The sequence below is a fragment of the Armigeres subalbatus genome, chromosome 1, assembly GCF_024139115.2.
Source record: "Armigeres subalbatus isolate Guangzhou_Male chromosome 1, GZ_Asu_2, whole genome shotgun sequence".
NCBI classification, from domain to species: Eukaryota; Metazoa; Arthropoda; class Insecta; order Diptera; family Culicidae; genus Armigeres; species Armigeres subalbatus.
The window spans coordinates 32,293,803-32,312,761 of record NC_085139.1 but is presented as its reverse complement, the minus strand read 5'-3'; the positions used below and the strand labels follow the sequence as shown (position 1 = coordinate 32,312,761).

Genomic DNA, 18,959 nt, shown 5'->3' with positions numbered 1-18,959 from the left:
CTTGTTGCATAAGCTGGCGCATTTGATTTGAAGTTTGTATGGGGATTTCAGCCAAAATGTATAGGAAAATACACCTTCGTTACTCATTCGATCTGGAAATTGGTTCTGATTGCTCGATTGACCTCAGAATTGCAAAAACGGCAGTTGGTATGCTACAGAACAATTTCACAGAACATTGTATGATGATTAAATGAACTTTCATATAATTTTCGGCTGCTTTATTAGGAGCTGATTTGTGAATTTTTGGGTTTTTTGATCGAATCGCATCAGCCGAAACCTATATAAAAGTTCATTTAATCATCATACAATGTTCTGTGAAATTGTTCTGTAGTATACCAACTGCCGTTTTTGCAATTCTGAGGTCAATCGAGCAATCAGAACCAATTTCCAGATCGAATGAGTGACGGAGGTGTATTTTCCTATACATTTTGGCTGAAATCCCCATACAAACTTCAAATCAAATGCGCCAGCTTAACAAGCGATTGAGCTGAAATTTTCAGAGATTGATTTTCTCACCCAAAGACACAATCCTGGGGGGTGCCCCGTGGAATTAGACAACTTTTTGTTTCCTGGGCCAGTCTAATCTACATATTCCGCCGACTTCAATATCGCCGATTTCAACTTAGTGTCAGGTAGATTTGGGTGCATTATTCGATGAGCTAGTACTTTTCCTGGGTGACTTCAATGCGCATCATCTAGCGTGGGGTTCGTTGTCGTCAACTGTGCTGGGTAGAAACATGGCCGAAACGACATTAGACAAGGAACTTGAGATCCTTAACAACGGTTCTCCATCTCGAAATGATCCAGCCTCGGGTAATACTTCAGCAATCGACCTAACTCTATGCTCATCTCGGTTGGCTGGTAGGTTTACATGGCGAACTTTGTCAGACACGAACAACAGCGACCACTTTCCGATAGCGGTGTCCATACCCGGTTGGTCGTGCTCCCGAACAGCGCGATAAAAATAGCTATACGATCGCGCTGATAGGCCGTTATATGAATGTATATCTGCTCAAACTATCCGTCCAGACGTTGAGTATAACTTGGAAAGCTTCACCGAGAAGATAATCGCAGCGGCAACTCGTGCCATACCACGATCCAGCGGCCGTGTGGGCAAAAAAACCGTACCTTGGTAGTGCCCCGAAACAAAGGCAGCAATCCGGCATCGGCGAAAATGTTCTCGATCTCTACGGCGGTTACAAAAACGAAATCCTGACCAACCCGAAGCATTGGCGAGGTTCTAGGAAGCCAGAGCAGTGGCACGGAAAGTGGTCAAACAAGCAATGGAGCAATCGTGGGAAAAGTTCGTGAAAAGCATCACACCCAGCAGTACTGTGGCGAACACGTAATACTCAGCGAGGCAGCCGACTACAGCGATCCGTTGTAATCAAAAGCACGGATGGATTTACAGACAACCCCGAAGAAGTAGCTGAATAATTGGCCGAATATTACAGCAAGAGGTCTGCTACCTCCAGCTACCCTTTATCTTTCCAGAAGGCAAAGGTAGTAGCTGAGCGAAATCCCATAGATTATTCTCCAAACACTGATGATGTGTTCAGCACCGACATCTCCCTTAACGAACTTCTGTGGGCTCTTGATAAACGACGAAGTACTTCAACAGGACCTGATTTGGTTTGGGTACCCCTTGCTTCAACGCCTTCCGCCATACGAAAAAATCATCCTCATCGAGCTTCTTAGATCTGGTCCGAAGGCGAATTCCCAACGATCTGGCGAAATGCCATCATCGTTCCCATACCAAAATCAAACTGCAGCGACAGCGGGCCTGCTGCGTTTCGTCCAATCTCGCTCACCAGCTGCATGGCGAAACTTTTTGAACGGATTATAAACCGCCGGCTGATCACCGAACTGGAGTCGACGGGACGTCTTGACAAGCGTCAGCATGCTTTTCGTGCCGACCGAGGTGCTGACTTCTACTTTGCTGAGTTGGAAAAGTATTTACCAACCGCTGATGAACATGCTTTGGTGACTCTTTTGGAGCTTTCCAAAGCCTACGATACCACTTGGAAATATGGAATTTTACGCAGCTAGAAGTCGTGGCGTATACGTGGTCGTATGATAAATCTGCTAAAAAGTTTTTTTTTAAAGAACGTTTCTTTTGAACAAGTATCCGTAGAGAGACACTTGTCTCACGAGCATCCACTAGAAAACGGAGTAGGTACCACTCCACTACCAGTAGGTAGTTCTATCAGTGACACTGTTCCTCATCGCAATGCAACCCATTTCCTGAGTTATACCAAATACACGCCGAGAACCTTCGTCGCAAATTTCTATCGATCGAGTCCCCATCCCAAGAACTAACCGGTTAAGAATCTTAGGTGTAACCCTAGATCAAACCTTGCCGCTCAAGCCTCATTGCCGAATCGTGAAGAAAGCCTGCGAATCTCGGTTGAGAATTCTGCAGATGAAAGGAGTCAAACTCCCACGTGGCAACCGCCTTTCTCTGCTGCAGGTTGGATCTGCACTAGTAACTGCAAATCTGATCTAGTAGAGCAGGACCTTCTACTCTGCAAACCCTCGCCCCCGCTTACAATAAAATGATCCGCTATGCCTCTGGAGCATTCGTTACTAGCCCTATAAATTCGGTAATGGCCGAGGCGGGTACATTGCCCTTCGAACTGCTCGCTACACAGGTCACAGCTCGGACGGCTATCCGACTACAGTCCAAAAATACCAGCCATGCTGTAGGACTCACTCAACGAACATCGGATCGTCTCATAGAACTAACGGCAATGGTCAGCAAGATCGACTGAGCTATCGCATGTGGCAAGCCCGTAAACCGGTTGTTTTGTGGGACGTGAAAAGAAACGTACGCGCTGGCGAAACACAGGAGAAAGTTCAGCCTATTGTTCGACAACTCCTAGAGACGCGATTCAATCGGTCGACTGTCGTTTACACCGATGGTTCCAAAGACAGTAACGGTTCTACAATAGGTGCCACATTTTTCAACAATGAAATTACGGGAACGTACAGCTTTCCAAAAGAATGTAGTGTTTTCTCTGCTAAGGCCGCTGGCATTCGTAAATTCAATAATGAACTAGTGATTCTAACGAACTCTGCTAGCTGTCTGATGGCGCTGGAGACTGGGATGTCTTGACACCCTTGGATACAGAAAGTGGAGCGAATAGCTCAAAGCAAACCAATACGATTCTGTTGGATTCCTGGACATGCCGGAGTTAACGGTCGACTAGCCAAGGAGGCCAGAAGTCAACCAACCATAGACGTTGCGATCCCTGCTGAGGATGCGGTTAATGCCATTAAAAAAGCAATACGCCGTCAATGGGATAACCAATGGTTTGAGTGCAGAGAATCGAAGCTGAGGGAAGTGAAGTGCGATACAATCAGGTGGACTGAGCGTGGGAATGCCGGCAATCAGCGTGCGCTGCTTGAGGATAGGTCAAACACGGTTGATGTCATTATAGAATAAAGCCAGAAATCGGCCATTTTGTAAACCACGTGCTTTTCCAATATTTTTATCAAGCACACGAGATGAAAGAACCATAACGCGTATGGGGCTGAAATTAACCCACAGTTTTAGATTAAGGAAATAGCCTCCACCGAATTGTGACTGTTGCGGCTCGGTATTGGACGTGAAGCACTTGATCCTTGATAGCAGAAACTTTGACGAAGCACGAAGAAAATACGACATCGGGACAGGTTTACGTGACGCTTTGGACAGCGAAGAAAAATCCAAGCCTCTTGAAAGAAGAAATCCGAACTCCTTGAAGCGAGGCTTTCGAGCTAGTTGTAAGAAGGCTTCCGAGCCTCTTAAAAGGAGACTTACGACTTACGGAGCCTCTTACAAGCTTACAAGCCTCTTGGAAGAAGCCTTCCGAGCCTCTTGAAAGGAGCCTTCCGAGTTTTTTGAAAGAATTCGATTCTTTTTAATAGAGGCTTCTGAGTCTCTTGAAGTAGGCCTCTGGGTCTCTTAAAGCGAGGCTTCCGGGTCTCATTACAGCAGGCTTCCGAGCCTTTCGAAAGAAGGCTTCCGAGCCTGTTGAAAGGAGGCTTCCAAGCCTTTTGATAGCAGACTTCCAAACCTCTTGAAAAAAGGCTTCCAAACCTCTTGAAAGGAGCTTTCCGAGCCTTTTGAAATGAACCTTCCGAGCCTCTTGAAAGGAGCCTTCCGAGCTTTTAGAAAAAGACTTCCGACTCTTTTAAAAGGAGGCTGCCGAGCATCTTGAAAAGAGGCTTTCAAGCCACTTGAAAGAAGGCTTCCGATCCTCTTGAAAGGAGCTTTCCGAGCCTTTTGAAAAGAACTTTCCGAGCCTCTTGAAAGGGGCCTTCCGAGCTTTTTGAAAAAGGCCTTCTGACTCTCTTAAAAGGAGCCGTCCAAGCCTTTTGAAACAAAGGTTCCAGGCCTCTTGAAAGGAGGTTTCCGAGTCTTTTGAAAGCAGGATTGCAGGCCTCTTGAAAGTAGGCTTCCGAGCCCCTTGCAAGGAGGCCTTAGAGCTGCTTGGAAGAAGACTTCCGAGAAGCGTAGAAGGATGCTTCTAATCCTCTTGCAACGAAGCAACCGAGCTTTGTTTGAAAAAATAAAACCTTCATGCTTCTTAAACGGATGCTTCCAAACCTTTAGATCCTAAATTTTAGTTCAGAAGCATATTCTTAGCATGTTATTCATTACTTTGTTTCGATCAGGAAGATTGCATTGAAGATTTTTTTTTAAATTTGATCATTCGACGTTTTGTCAGTTTGCTCTTTTGTTCCGGAGCCCTTCATATATAGTGCTGGTTGTGGAAGCTGTACCTTACTGATCGCTTTGCATATTATGTACAAGACAAATTTTTGAAATTAAAAACTTTATTAATAAGTTTCGATAAGAATTGAATCATTTGTTTGATAAACTGCCTATATTAATTTTACACAATTTCGAGAAAATAACAAAAAACTGTTTTTAAACAAATGGGCACCGAATTTTTCGATTTCTTTGATACAGATCAATATTATTTGTAGAACTTAACACCCTGGGGTACTTACAGTGCAAAATTTGTAAAAGCAGTACTTCATAATTGCTCTAAAGTACGTGCACATATGTTGTTTCTCGAACAAACGAAAAAAAAAATTATACATTCCCGAACAAATTTTTTCTCGTATTTTTTCTTGAATATATATATATATATATATATATATATATATATATATATATATATATATATATATATATTTTTTTTTTTTGGACGAGGATTCAAAATATATAAAATTATCATTTTGTCCAAAGTGCTACATGCAGTTTCTCAAACAAACGGTTTAATTGTAATACGTTCGCCATTACGCATTTTTGTCCGAGGTACCCCCTAGGGCCAGCGAAGGTATCCCCAGGGGTACATGTACCCCAAGTTGAGAACCGTTGGACTAAACGAACCGTTTGTTTGTTATTCTTTTTATGAACCCATCATTTTTTGGACAATATTTGAGCAATAATTATGTGACTTTTTGAAACACAGTAATAAATCATTTTTTAATTATTATTGACTACAGTCCCTTTCTTTAAATCTAGACCAACATTTGAAAAGGGCGTAACAGCCAAAATTTATTCCTTCTGATTCTTTGTCTACATATATAGCTATATATGTGGACAAAGAATCAGAAGGAATACATTTTGGCTGTTACGCCCTTTTCAAATGTTGGTCTAGAAATATCCATTTGACGGAATGTCATTCGTCTGAATGTTCCAAAGTTATTCATTCGAAAATCCGGTTTCGCCCCAAATGTCCATTCGACGTAACGTCCTTTCGACCAATGTAATTGTAATTCGACTAAATGTCATTCGACGAAACGTCTTTAGACGAAATGGTTATGAATCCATTCCAATTCAGCTTTAATCAAGATTATGAAAATGTTAATAGACTGTTGTAGTGCGATGACTCTTTGTGTCTTAGTAACGGGAAAGGCCCGTTTGGCCGAAAATCATTCGATCGAAAGCTATTTTGATGATGGCCACTAGGTCGAAATTTGTTTGGCCGAACATACCATTCGACTGGACAAACCGTTAGGCTGAAATCCATCGGTCAGAAAAACATTTGGCCGAATGGGTCTTACGGCCGAAAGTGTCATTTGCCCAAAAAATCATTTGGTTGAAAAGGGCATTCGACCGATTAAGCTATTAAATCGAATAGATCATTTGAACGAAATGGTAATTTGGCCGAAAAGCCATTTGGTCGAAAATTTCACACGTCCGAACGGGTCACAGGGTCGAAAATATAGTTTGGCTGAACAGGTCATCTGGCTGAAAATGTCATTTGGCCGAAAACGTCATTTGATCGAATAAGCCATTTGGAGGAAAATGCCGTTTGGTCAAAATAGTCGATTGGCCTTAAGGGCCATTTGGCCGAAAATGGCAATTGATCAAATGGGTCATATGGCCTTAAATGCCGTTTGGCCGAACAAGTAATTTTGTCGAACAAGTCGATTGACCAAAAATGCCGTCTGACATCGCACTCCTTATTTCTCACTTCTTATTTCTCTTTTCGCACTTTTCATTTTGCGTTTTCGGCCAAATGATCCTTGCTTACCTATTTGTCTACATGACAATTTCGACTAAATGATCGTTTCGATTTTTTCTCGTTACGGAATTTATTTTAAGCTTTTAGAGGAATGTATTTACTTGTCATGAGACGAGTTTGTACTATTCCATTGTTTGTACTATTGAACCTTTGACAGATACGTATTTCGACCTCAATAGTAACGCCGTCGTCAGTGTCTCGTATTTGACTCGACTCGACTGTTAAGGTCGAAATACGCATCTGTCAAAGGTACAATAAAGTATTGGAATTAAATGGAATAGTACAAACTCGTCTTACAACTTTTTCAGCAAAATGACCAGATCGGCCTCATGTCGCTTTGGGTTAAGCCGGTTTTCGGCCAAACAACCGTTCCTGTCAAACGTCCAATTCAGCCAAATGGAATTCTGGTAGAGTACTAAGCAGCATTCCTCAGTCAACACAAAATCGTATATGATGCAACTTAAGATACGCGTACATATTGTATGGGGAGGATCTTGTGTTGACATCATATACGATCTAATTCGACAACTAATCATAATTCGACCAGAATTCAACTCAGGATTCGACCGACATTGGAGCAGGATTCAACCAGAGTTCAGTTCAGGTTTCGACAAGAATTAAACTTGGAACACAATCAGAAATCAGTCCAGGACTCGACCAGAATTCGAAAAGATTTCAGCTCACGATTTTTTTTTCTTTATTTGAGTGATTTTTAAGTAAAGTACAAAGTTCATCACTTTAGCTCAGGATTCTAGCAGATTCCAATTCATGATTTGACAAAAAATCAACTAAGGTTTAAACCAGCTCAGGATACGGAATTTCGGAGCACCTCAACTCGAAACGACCAAACCATGCAAACTGTCATACAAAAGAGTTGTCGAGTGGAGATGCGCAATGAGGCTCCAAAATTCAGGTCAGAAATTAGAATATTTCAGCTTAGGATTCGACTAGAAATCAGGATTCGAATAAAATTTAGCTCAGGTATCAAAAAAAAAGTTGTCTCAGGAATCGAAATACGTTCAACGATCGATTCCATCAGAATTTACCTCCGGATTCGACTATCTTTCAGCTTAGGATCCAACTCGAATTCAGCTTCGGATTTGATAAAATTCAACTCAGGATCCGACCACTTCAGCTCAGGATTCAACCAGATTTCAACTCAGAACTCGACCAGAATTTAACTCAGAATGTATTCAGATTTTAGCTCTGGATTCGTATGGAATTCAGCTCAGGATTTGACCAGATTTAAGATAACATTTGACATGAATTCAATTTAGACTTCGAATGAAATTCAGGTCAGAACCCGACCAGAACTTAGCTTAGAATTCGACAAAATTCTACTCAGGAGTTGACCAGATTATAGCTCAGAATGTGACTGGAAATCAACTCAGGAAATGAATTCAGTATAGAACTACACCAGAATTCAGCACAGGGTTTAAGAAGAATTCAGTTCAAGATTCGACCGGAACTCAGCTCGAGATTCGAATGGAATTCACTTCAGGAGTCAACAAAAATTCAACTCAGAATATGACCAGATTTCAGCTCATAATTCTACCAGATTTCAATTCAGGATTCCATAAGAATCAAACTCAGAAATCGAATGGAATTCAGCAAAAGGTTCAACTAAAATTCAGCTCGAATTGAAAAAAAAAATCAGCGCAAAATTTTGCAGATTCCAGCTCTGAATTCGATGAGAATCAAATTCAAGATTCGACGAGATGCCAATGCAGGATTTGACAAGAATTCATCTCAGGTTTTGAAAGAAATTCAATGCAGGATTCGATCATAATTTAGCTCATGATTTGACCAGTTGTTAGCTCAGTAATCAAGATTCGACTAGAATTTAGCTCACAATGCTCAGGATTAAAAAAAAACCGTGTAGAATTTGAATAGAGATCAGATCAGGATTCGACAAAAAAATAACTCAGGATCCGACCAGAATTAAACTCAGGAATTGACAAGATTTTTGCTTAAGATTCGAATGGGATTCAAATCAGGATTCAACAAGAATTCGACTGAAGAATCGATTGAAATTCAGCATAAGATTCGAAAATCGGCTCAGAATTCAACCAGATTTCTGCTCAGGATTCGACTGGAATTCAGCTTAGAAGTCGACACAAATTTAACTCAGATTTCGACCAGATTTTATCTAACAATTTGATCAAAATTCAACTAAATATTCGCATGAAATTAGGCACAGGGTTCGACCAGAATTAAGCTCAGGAGGTGATCAGATTTCGGCACAGGAATTTACCAGAAATCAGTTCAAAATTCGACAAGAATTCGATTCAGGATTTGGTCAGACTTTAGCTCAGAATTCAACAAGAACTCAACTCAGGAATCAAATGGAATTAAGCACAAAATTCGACAATATTTCAGCTCAAGATTCGACCAGAGCTGAATTCAAGATTCGAGATGTCAATTCAGGATTTGGCAATAATTCAACTCAAGATTCAATAAGAATTTGACTCCTGATTTGACCAGATTTTTGCTCAGATACTAGATGCTAAGATACTAACTAGATACTAACTCGATACTAACTCGAGAATCGACCGGAATTTAGCTCAGGAGTCAACAAAAATTCAATTTGGAATTCGACCAGATTTTGGGTAACAATTCGACTCACGATTTGATCAGAATTGATCTCAGTATCTGACCATATTTCAGCTCAGGATTCGACAAGATTTCTGCTTAGGATTAGACCAGAATTCAGCTCAGGATTAAAATTTTTCTTAGGATTCCATCGGAATTCAACTCAGAATTCAACCATAAGCCAATTTGTGATTTGACAAAAATTCAACTAAGGATTCAACGAGAATTCAGCTCATGGTTCGACCACATTTCTACTAGTCACGAATTTTAGCTACGTATGAGTACTGTCGTCGAAGTTTCATCAATCGAAAATCGTCTCCTTATGAAGCCTTTACCAGTTTGCTGCTGCTCCACCAGTCGTGTTGATGTATACCAGAGGTACATTCGTCTGACCATCCATAAATTGCACGTTATTCAAAAACCGAACTATTTAGATCATCGCTGATCTTTGGGCTCTGTCTCATTTCCCGAATAAAAATCAAATTAAACTTAAATGCTCGAACGTTATGCGATTGTCTCAGCAGAATAATAATATCGATGTTATTAGTTACAGTACGAAATACTGACGATATATCAAGAAGGTATTTTTATTTTTAAACTTGTTTTTATCTCCGATGAAAGTTGTTTCCAATTTGTCTGATTAATATGCTAATATTGGCTGATCCCGCTGGCACAAATTTTCCTGATTCTTCCATTCAAATTCGGCACAAACTTGTCGATTGAGGTTTCCAGGTCAGGCGATTAATCGTCGCGCCGTCGGTGCCGATGCCGCTGGGAAGGCACCCATCCCCAATGCGCCCAATGGATATGGAAAACAATCGAAAAGGCATATACTTTTACGGACGTCGTCGTAGCCGTTGCGCTTGTTTACCTTATCGGCGGCAGTCCCGGTTTGCACATTGGCGAAGATTACGCCAAACCCCAAAAAAGGCCGATCCTGGCGAACGAGCTCTTTGAATATTGAGTACCAACATTATCTCGTTTATCTGCGCCAAACCTCTTCATACGAAAATAAGAAAGTATCCGCGCCTCGAAACCAAATAGTCCCAAACCCGCCGTGATTCGCGGGTGCACATTAAATAAAAAACGGTAAATTCCTGTTTCGAATTAAACAAAATCAACTGGAACGGAAGGAATTGCGACACAGAGTGTTGACGCAGGGGAGGCCGTCTCCTCAAAACAAATGACCACCGCCATCCTTCGGCACTTGTACAACTGAGCACAAAGGTGGGATCAGGACGTGATTCTTAGTGTCGATCAGGGGGGAAGGCAGCCTGAATTGTCACGCGAAACCTGTTTTTCAAATTGCAATTCACCGTCAATTTGGCGCTTTGTGTTGCTTCCATGCTCCGAAGGAAGGTATCTTCTCTGCACCGAGTGTCACCAACCAGCCCGGGAAGATAGTAAAAGATGCCACCAGCAGCGCCGAGTCTTGCGTGATAATGGGGTTATGGAGCTGAGTGGGCAATAAAATGAAATTAGCTGAGTTCTGATGGCAAATGAAGGAGCCTCTGTAGAATGCGGAACCCTCCGGGTTATGGAATTTCAAATCGAGTGACAGAAGCAAAATGAGCAACAAAGTCTGCACAAAATGCTTTTAGGGAGAACCCGCGCCGCGTGGCGTGTCGACCTTGGGGAGGACCCTAATTGCCTTATCCAACCTTTGATAAGGTGGGAAGAACAAAAACTGACAAACGACCATTTAGTCGCGAAATTAAGTACACTCCGCTGGAGAGTTTTCCTCTATCGCAGATCATCCCAATCTCAAATGCCGTAAATTCTCCCCCTCCACGGTTCGAATTGTCCCGTGATTAAAACGGAGAAATCCGGATGCAAACTGCGTGGAATCGTTACGCGCCCGGGTGATTGGGACGCGCGGGAGGAAACGAAAATGTGTTAACGTTCAAAATTTACGAGATTCCCGAACATAAACTTTTGCACGCGAAAAGTGTTCGAGCGGAAACAATGTGGTGGGGTCGTGGAGGCGGTGCGGTGGTTACGTCGAGGGTGGCTGTAAGAAACAAGAATAATCTTTTGCCAGTTTGGTTGGTACTTGAGAAAGCTAAAAACTTCACTTGCAGGGATCGCAAGAAGAGGACGACCAACGAACAGAAGACGGTGATGGTTTCGGATGAGGTGCGTTGGCAGCGGCGGTCAGGGTGGCCAGATTATATTTTGATAAATCGGTAGCTTGACTGTAGAAAAATCGGTAGTTATCGGTAGGCCGGAGAAAGTTTAAAACCACTAAATAAAATAATAATTTCACATGGCGTACTTAGCCTCATGTTGAAAAATCGTATGCAACGATTTTAAAGTATGTAAATGAACGTACATCTTACAATTAAGAAGTTGGGAGCCGTAGTTTATTGTTTATAAGTAATTTCACTATCAGGATTGAAATCGGTAGTGATTAGGTTTAGATTAATATCAAATATTCTTTTCCAATTTGAATCTTAAACTATAAAATAACAAAATTTGTAGATTTCCCAGCAATGTTATTTTTACATTTTAAATCTAGTTTCATATAAATAATTATTACCTATGTTGCTGTTCAGAAAATTCCACACTTGTAAAGCTGATTGGCCTGAAGAAATTATGACATATTCATACAATAATGTATCCAGCTTTCCACGCTCGGTAATGGCGGCTTGTCGGTGTGTAAAAATCAATCAGTCACCGTACTTTTTGACACTAGCTGGAGGAAAACTCACTGGCGAAAAGGCCTTTTTTCCCTTTCCCTCACCCAGGAACGTGAGCTTTCCTCCAGCTAGTGTCAAAAAGTACAGTGACCGATTGATTTTACACAACCTAAGCCGCCATTACTGAAGCGTGGAAACCCTTGTAACATTTTGGTTTTATGCTGGTTTTTAACACTTGTGTAGAGTAAATTATGGTCTTCAAGAGCGATATAAAACTTAAAATGTTACTTGGGAAGCTGGATTTGTAGAACATTAGAATCTGACGATTTTCGAATTTAATTGAGGTTCGAATCCGCACAAAATAGAACTTATCGATTGACAGCTTCAAATTTTCGAAACTCAACATGTATAAATATGAATCTAGAATAGCCTTTTGTGAAAGTGCATGTTTTTGTTTCCGTTACCGAATCAATATGGCCTGACAATCTGAATGATTGCTGATAAATCCAAAGTTATTGATTGACTTCAGACCGGGCCATTTTTCAAAGCTAGCCACATATCATGGTCAGCTTCATAGCCTCATAACTATAACGACGACAGGAGACCTCCGTAAAGGTGATCTAAAATATGTAGACCAGAATAGCCCTTTTCTAAATGATTATTTTATGAAACATGTTGTTCACAAAAGGTGTACTTGAAACCACCGTAGAAATAATCAGGAATATAAATGTAATAATCTCCATATTCTTAACAATCTAAAAGCAGTTACAGTCAAAGCTTTATGAGCCGACATTAGAGGGACCATCGGCTCATGGAAATATCGAGATGTGGAATAGAGAATCCTTGGAAAGCTATTTAAATCACAGTAATCCAGGAAATATTACTTCCATATTAGTAGAGATGTTATCAAGTCGCGAATTAGAATTTAAGTTTTAGTCTGTACGATGTAAATATGTCGAAGACTGTGAATAAATAAATAAATAAATAAAAGAAATAAAGAAATATTTCTTCATATGGCATAATTTGCATCCATGAGTTGATATCGAGTCATAGAACATCGACTCATGGAGGTTTGACTGAACCAATGAAAATATTTCGAGAAAAACTAATAAATTGGAAAAAATAGTAGACAATAAACTTCCCATGTCCCAAATAATTTCTAATTAATAAAAGTTAGTTAAAAATCGTAAAAAATGCCCTTGGCATTGCTGCAAAATATTTAACAAAACTGTTTTGATATTTCAAAGTAATAGATGCGGATGATCGTTAAGTTATATTTATCAAAAAAGCAGTAATATCACAAGTGGCAGGAATGATAATTATTGAACACTCTGATCCTGTCCTTAATCTATTTATATGGTTTGAAATATGAATTTGATGCAAAATGTCATAATAGAGAAGACCAAATAAAAATACAGTCACCTCTCCACATCTCGATATTGAAGGGACCATGGAGACAGTGAGAGATCGAGGAATAGAAGGACAATTGAGCTGGGTACTAGGTCCCAAAAACCTCGTTGCTATGAAAATCGACAACAAAACAAAAGTTCTGTCCTGTTGTTGATGTGTTTGTTATTGTCTAAAGATGGTCTAGTAGCCTAAAAATTTGGACATATTGACATAAGGAAAGTGATTCTTGAATAAAATATGATCAGAAAAGATCGAGACAGAAAAATATCTGGAAAGGGATATCAAATATATGTAGATTGAAGGGACTGTGGAAACCATCGATATAGGGAGAGATATCGAGATATAGAACATCGAGATGTAGAGAATCGACTGTATTGAATGTTCAACCAATTAAAGGTTAAACTTCTGATAGTAGTTTGTCTGAGAATTAACTGAAATTTTTCGAATCGTTTATAAGGAAGATTACTATGTTGACCGTGCTTTTATTTGGCGGGTTGGAAATCGGTAGTTCTCGGTAGGATTTTGGAAAAAATCTGTGGTTTTTGATCTCTCGTCTGTGAATCGGTAGGTGAGTCAAAAATGGGTAGGACTACCGAGAAATCGGTAGGTCTGGCCACCCTGGCGGCGGTGGACAAAAACCAACAAATAAGAACTGCAGCAGTGCCAAACAACAAGAATGAAAGTTTTTATTTCGAGCTGTGCTTTTCAGCGATTTTTTTCCCTATCATCCACCAAAGTTGGTTGTCAGTGGCGCGGTTGGCATTGTTTTATGCTCAAAGTTCAGTGAATAACTACTGATTGAGAGCACCGATTCCAAATTTGAATCTATTTCTGTTTCTGATTCAAATCGTGTCTGATTACATTAAAATCTAACTCTGGAATAATGCTCATTTTTCGATCATAATCTTAATCGCAACTCTAAATTAGTTCTGTTTAGTATCCAAAAAGAATGCTGCCATGAATTCGAAAAAAAATCCTGCATCAGAACATGCCTCACAATTTAGCCAATATTCCAACGGAACCCGTTAATGGGTTCAAAAAAAAAAATCCAGCGCAACGCTCTAACAGAATCCCGATCTATATGCAAACAAGATCCTTGTTGGGATTCGAGCAGGATTCTGCTGACGATTCTCCTGCTATGGATTCCAACACAACTCTGGTCAGTTTTTTGAACATTTATTGGTCAATTTCCAAAAAGTTTCAAACTGGGATCCAACAATGAAAGAGAGCTCTGCACATGATTCGACCAAATTTGAATGTTGACGAGGATTCTGGTTGAATTCTAGGCATAATCCAGGTCGAGTTTGGAACAGAAATCTGGAGTGGTATTGCGCATCTCGACTCTAAACAAGTGAATCATGCAATCTGTCGTACAAAAAGGTTATCAAAGTTGCGATTGGATGTCTGGAAGAATATTCGACAGAATTATCGAATACCGAGCAAGAGCCAGTTCGAACCTTGAGTTGGATTTCGCTGAAATCCGGGGCAAATTACTGCTCGAATGATTAGCAGCATTCCACTCGAATACTAAGCGCCGAATACCCAGAAGAATTCTGCTTGAATTCGAAGAAGAATTCCGCTCGAATCGAGATCAGGATTCTGATCGAATCCTGGGCTGGTTTTATCACAATCCAGAGCAGAATTCTGCTCGAATCGTTAAAATAATTCTGCTTGAATCCTGAGAATTATTCTGCTCAAATTTTTAACTGGATTTTACTATAAAAATAATGAGAAAATCATTAACAAGATTCTAATGAAAAGAATTTTGTCGAAACTGAGTAGAATTTTGCTTGATATCTGAGCAGGATTCTGCTCGAATAATGAGATAGATTATGCTCGAATTATAGGCATGATTCTGATTGCTTCATAAGCAGAATTCTGAGTCGGCTTCTGCTCGAGTCCTGAGCAAGCTTCTGCCCTTCCAGCGATTCCCAAAAAGGCTTTGTTTGAATCCTGAGAAACATTCTTCTCGATTCCTGAACACTATTCTGTTCGATTCTAGAGAAAAATTCTGCTTGATTCCTGGCATCTTGACCAGGATTCTACACACTAAACAAGGACTTCGCTGTTCGGTAAATATTTTTACAGTTTTAGTTCGGTAAATCATGATTTTACTGAGATAATTGTAAAAATACTGTCAAAATTGATATTTTTACCGATGACTCAGTAAAAGGAAAAAAATGTTACTGTACATCGTAAAGAAATTACTGAATCTTTCGGCAATTCATTAGTTTATAGGCTGTTCGGTAATAAACTACTGGTACTGACAGTAAAACATATAACTTTACCGAACATTTCATCAAATATACTTAAAAAATTACCGGAGACTACTGTTAACAAACAATTGAAACTAAATAGAAAAGAAACAGACGCCATTTGCATTACTCTTCGATTCGCGATTTTGCTTCAGGGAGATTTTGTGAGTTCACAAATTTTAGTTTTTTTTTTTAAATCATTTGCATGTGATGTGATAAGCATAGTGGTCTCATATCGTTTTAAACGATGCAATTCTTTTTGTGCCGGCGTTCACAAGTTATTTTGTGAAAACAAATTATTTTGTTGTTAGACTTCATGGCTCGGCTTGTGTTCGGCTACAATCCATTCTAGTTGTGAAGTCTACTGATGAATATAGTTTTGTTGACCGCCAGTATAACAAGAAAAGCATCGCAAAGAAATTGCATATGGGATCAGTATGCTTGAGACTGCAACTGAAAATATAAATAATCAATTAAACTGATGCGATGGAGGAAAACACTTTCAGTGAAAACTAATTGGAAATGAGGCAGTTGAATATAACAAAAATATCGAAAAAAATACATAATTCCAATTGATGTTTGGAGGACAAAAAGTAACTCATGATTTCTTAAATATTACAATGTATTTTTTGTCTTCCTTTTTACATTCTTTTCTCTTTTCCAAAAAAATATTCTTTAATCTATTTACTGATCCATCCGTAAAATGAATAAAATTTTACCGAAAGAAATGCTAATGTTTTACCGACGTCCTGTAATTTTATTGACATATCCGTTAGTAAAATTACTGATAACATCGTCAATTTTTTACCGAACAAACTGCAATTTTTGACAGTTCAGATTAATTTTCATTTACCGAACGTTCGATAATCAAAAAAATACCGGGCTCATTACCGAACGTTCAGCTGTTTGAAAACCCGGTAAAATTTTACCGACTCCAGTGATCTGAGTTTACTGTGTATACTTTTAAGCGTAACGCATTGTAACGCTCGCGTTCTTGAACAAACTAATTTCTTCGAAATTTCATCTAAATATCGCTTTTTTCGCACGGGAAACCAGTGAGACCAATGCTGCACAATATTATTTTTCTGGAGCCAATAGAGGAATTAGCAGCGGCATTGATTTTAGTTCAGAAATCAATAAAATGTCCCCAGGAGGGTCCAAAATGCGTAGGGGTCGAAATCAAGTGTGTTACCCTATTCCCAGAAAAAATAGAATAAAATGATCCTATATGAAGGAGTAAAGACCACTGTGCTTAATGGTATTCGAGCATAATCCTGTATGTATTTGAGACGAGTCCTGCACAGGAATGAAGCAAAATCCTGTTCAGAATTCGAGCTGTATTCTGCTCAGGATTCGAGCTGAATCCTGTTCAGGATTCCAGCAGAATACTACTCAGGGTTCAAGCAGAATACAGTGAACTCTCCCTTACTCGATATTGAAGGGACCATCGAGTTAGGGAGGTATCGAGATAGAGAACACATTTATATTTGGCCGAATACCGTTTGGCCGAATAGTTAAAATGTGGTAATAAGTAAGAAGTGAGATGTTCGAAGGGAATAGTGAACAGCGAGAACTGAGAAGTGAGAATTGAGATTTTTTAAATGAGTACAGAGTAGTGAGAAGTGAGTACTGAGAAACGAAAGTGAGTATTGAGAAGTGAGATGTGTGCAGTAACATGTGAGTAGTGGAAAGTGAGAAATAAGAAGTGAGGAGAAAATGGTGAGAAGTGAGATGCGATAGTTGCGAAGTAGTGAGTAGTGAGAAAAACAGAAGCAAGGGGTGAGAAGGAGAGAGGATAATTATATTAAGTAGTGAGAAGTGAGTCGAGAGATATAAGACAGGAGAAGGAAGACAGAAGAACGAAAGAGAAGAAAAAAAAGGAAGAAAAAAGAAAGAGTATCGTTTCTCACTTCTCGTACCTCGGCCCTCACTTCTCACTTCTTATTATTCCTTGCTCACAACTTACTTCTCACTCCTAATTTCTCACTTTTTACTTCTCACTACTTACTTCTTACTTCTCTCATCTCATATTTCGCTTCTCATCTCCCTTTTCCCACTACTCACTTCTCACTTTGCACTTTTCACTATTAATTTCTCACCTCTCACGTCGCACATCTCCTTTCTCACATCTCGTTTTTCACTTCTTACTTCTTACTTATAACTTCTTATATCTCACATCTGACTTCTTATTTCTCACACATCACTGTTCACTTCTAACTTTTCCCTTCTTACTTTTCACTTCTCACTATTCGCTTCGATCTTCGTACTTTTAACTTCTCACTTCTCACCTCTCATTTCTCACTTCCCACTACTCATCTGTTACTTCTTACTTCTCATTTCTCACTTTACACTTCTCATTTCGAATTTCTCACTTCACACTTTTAACTTTTCATTTCTCACTTTTCATTTCGCACATCTCACTTCTCACAACGCACACCTCACTTCTGATTTCGCACATATCATTTCTCATTTTTCACTTTTCACTTCTCACATATAACTTCTTATATCTCACTTCTGACTTCTCATTTCTCATCTCGATCTCCGTACTGTTAACTTCTCACTTCTCACCTCTCATTTCTCTCTTCCAACTACTCATGTGTCACTTATTACTTCTCATTTCTCACTTTACACTTCTCACTTCGAATTTCTCACTTCTCACTATTAAGTTCTCACTTCTCACTTCGCACATCTCAATTCTCACGACGCACATCTCACTTCTGACTTCGCACGTATCACTTCTCATTTTTCACTTTTCACTTCTCACATATAACTTCTTATATATCACTTCTGACGTCTCATTGCTCACTTATCTTATTTTACTTCTAACTTCTAACTTTTTACTTCATATTTTTCACTTCTCAAAACTCTCATAACAGAACTCCGAATTTCTCACTTCTCACTTTGTATTTTTCACTTCCCACTACTTATTCCTCACTTCCTTCTTCAAACTTCTCACTTCTCACTTTCCATCTCTCACTTTTAATTTCTCGCTTCTAACTTTTCCTCTCTCACTTCTCATATCTCACGTCTCATATCTCACTTCTAACTTCTTATTTCTCACTTCTCGCTTATCACTTTTCACTTCTAACTTCTAACTATGTCATGCATGTACTGTTTCTGACAACATCGAGTTAGCGAGGTGAAAATGTTTTGGAAAATTACTTCGACTTAGAGAATATTGTAAGGGAGATATAGAGTTACGGAGGGAGCGCAATATGCTATATTCAAAGGACTTTGAATTTCATCGAGTTAGAGAAAATATCGATTTACAGAATATCGAGTTAGGGAGAGTCCACTGTACTACTCAGAATTTAAGCAACATCCTGTTCAGGATTCGAGCAGAACCCTGCTCAGGATTCGAGCAGAATCCGGCTCATGATTCGAGCAGAATCCTGCTCAGGATTCGAACAAAATCCTGCTTTGGACTCGGAAAGAAACCTACTCAGGATTCGAGCAGATCAAAATTCTGCTCAAGGCAAAGCAGAATCTTGGATGGGATTCGAATAGAATCCTGCTCGGGATTCGAGCAGAAACCTGCT

At 39.6% G+C, this 18,959-nt stretch overlaps 1 protein-coding gene across 1 annotated transcript in view; it reads right to left on the bottom strand.

The window, feature by feature from the left end:
- LOC134223561 (hornerin-like) overlaps positions 1 to 18,959 on the bottom strand; it is a 530,228-nt gene that overhangs the window by 396,555 nt on the left and 114,714 nt on the right. The window lies entirely within an intron of this gene.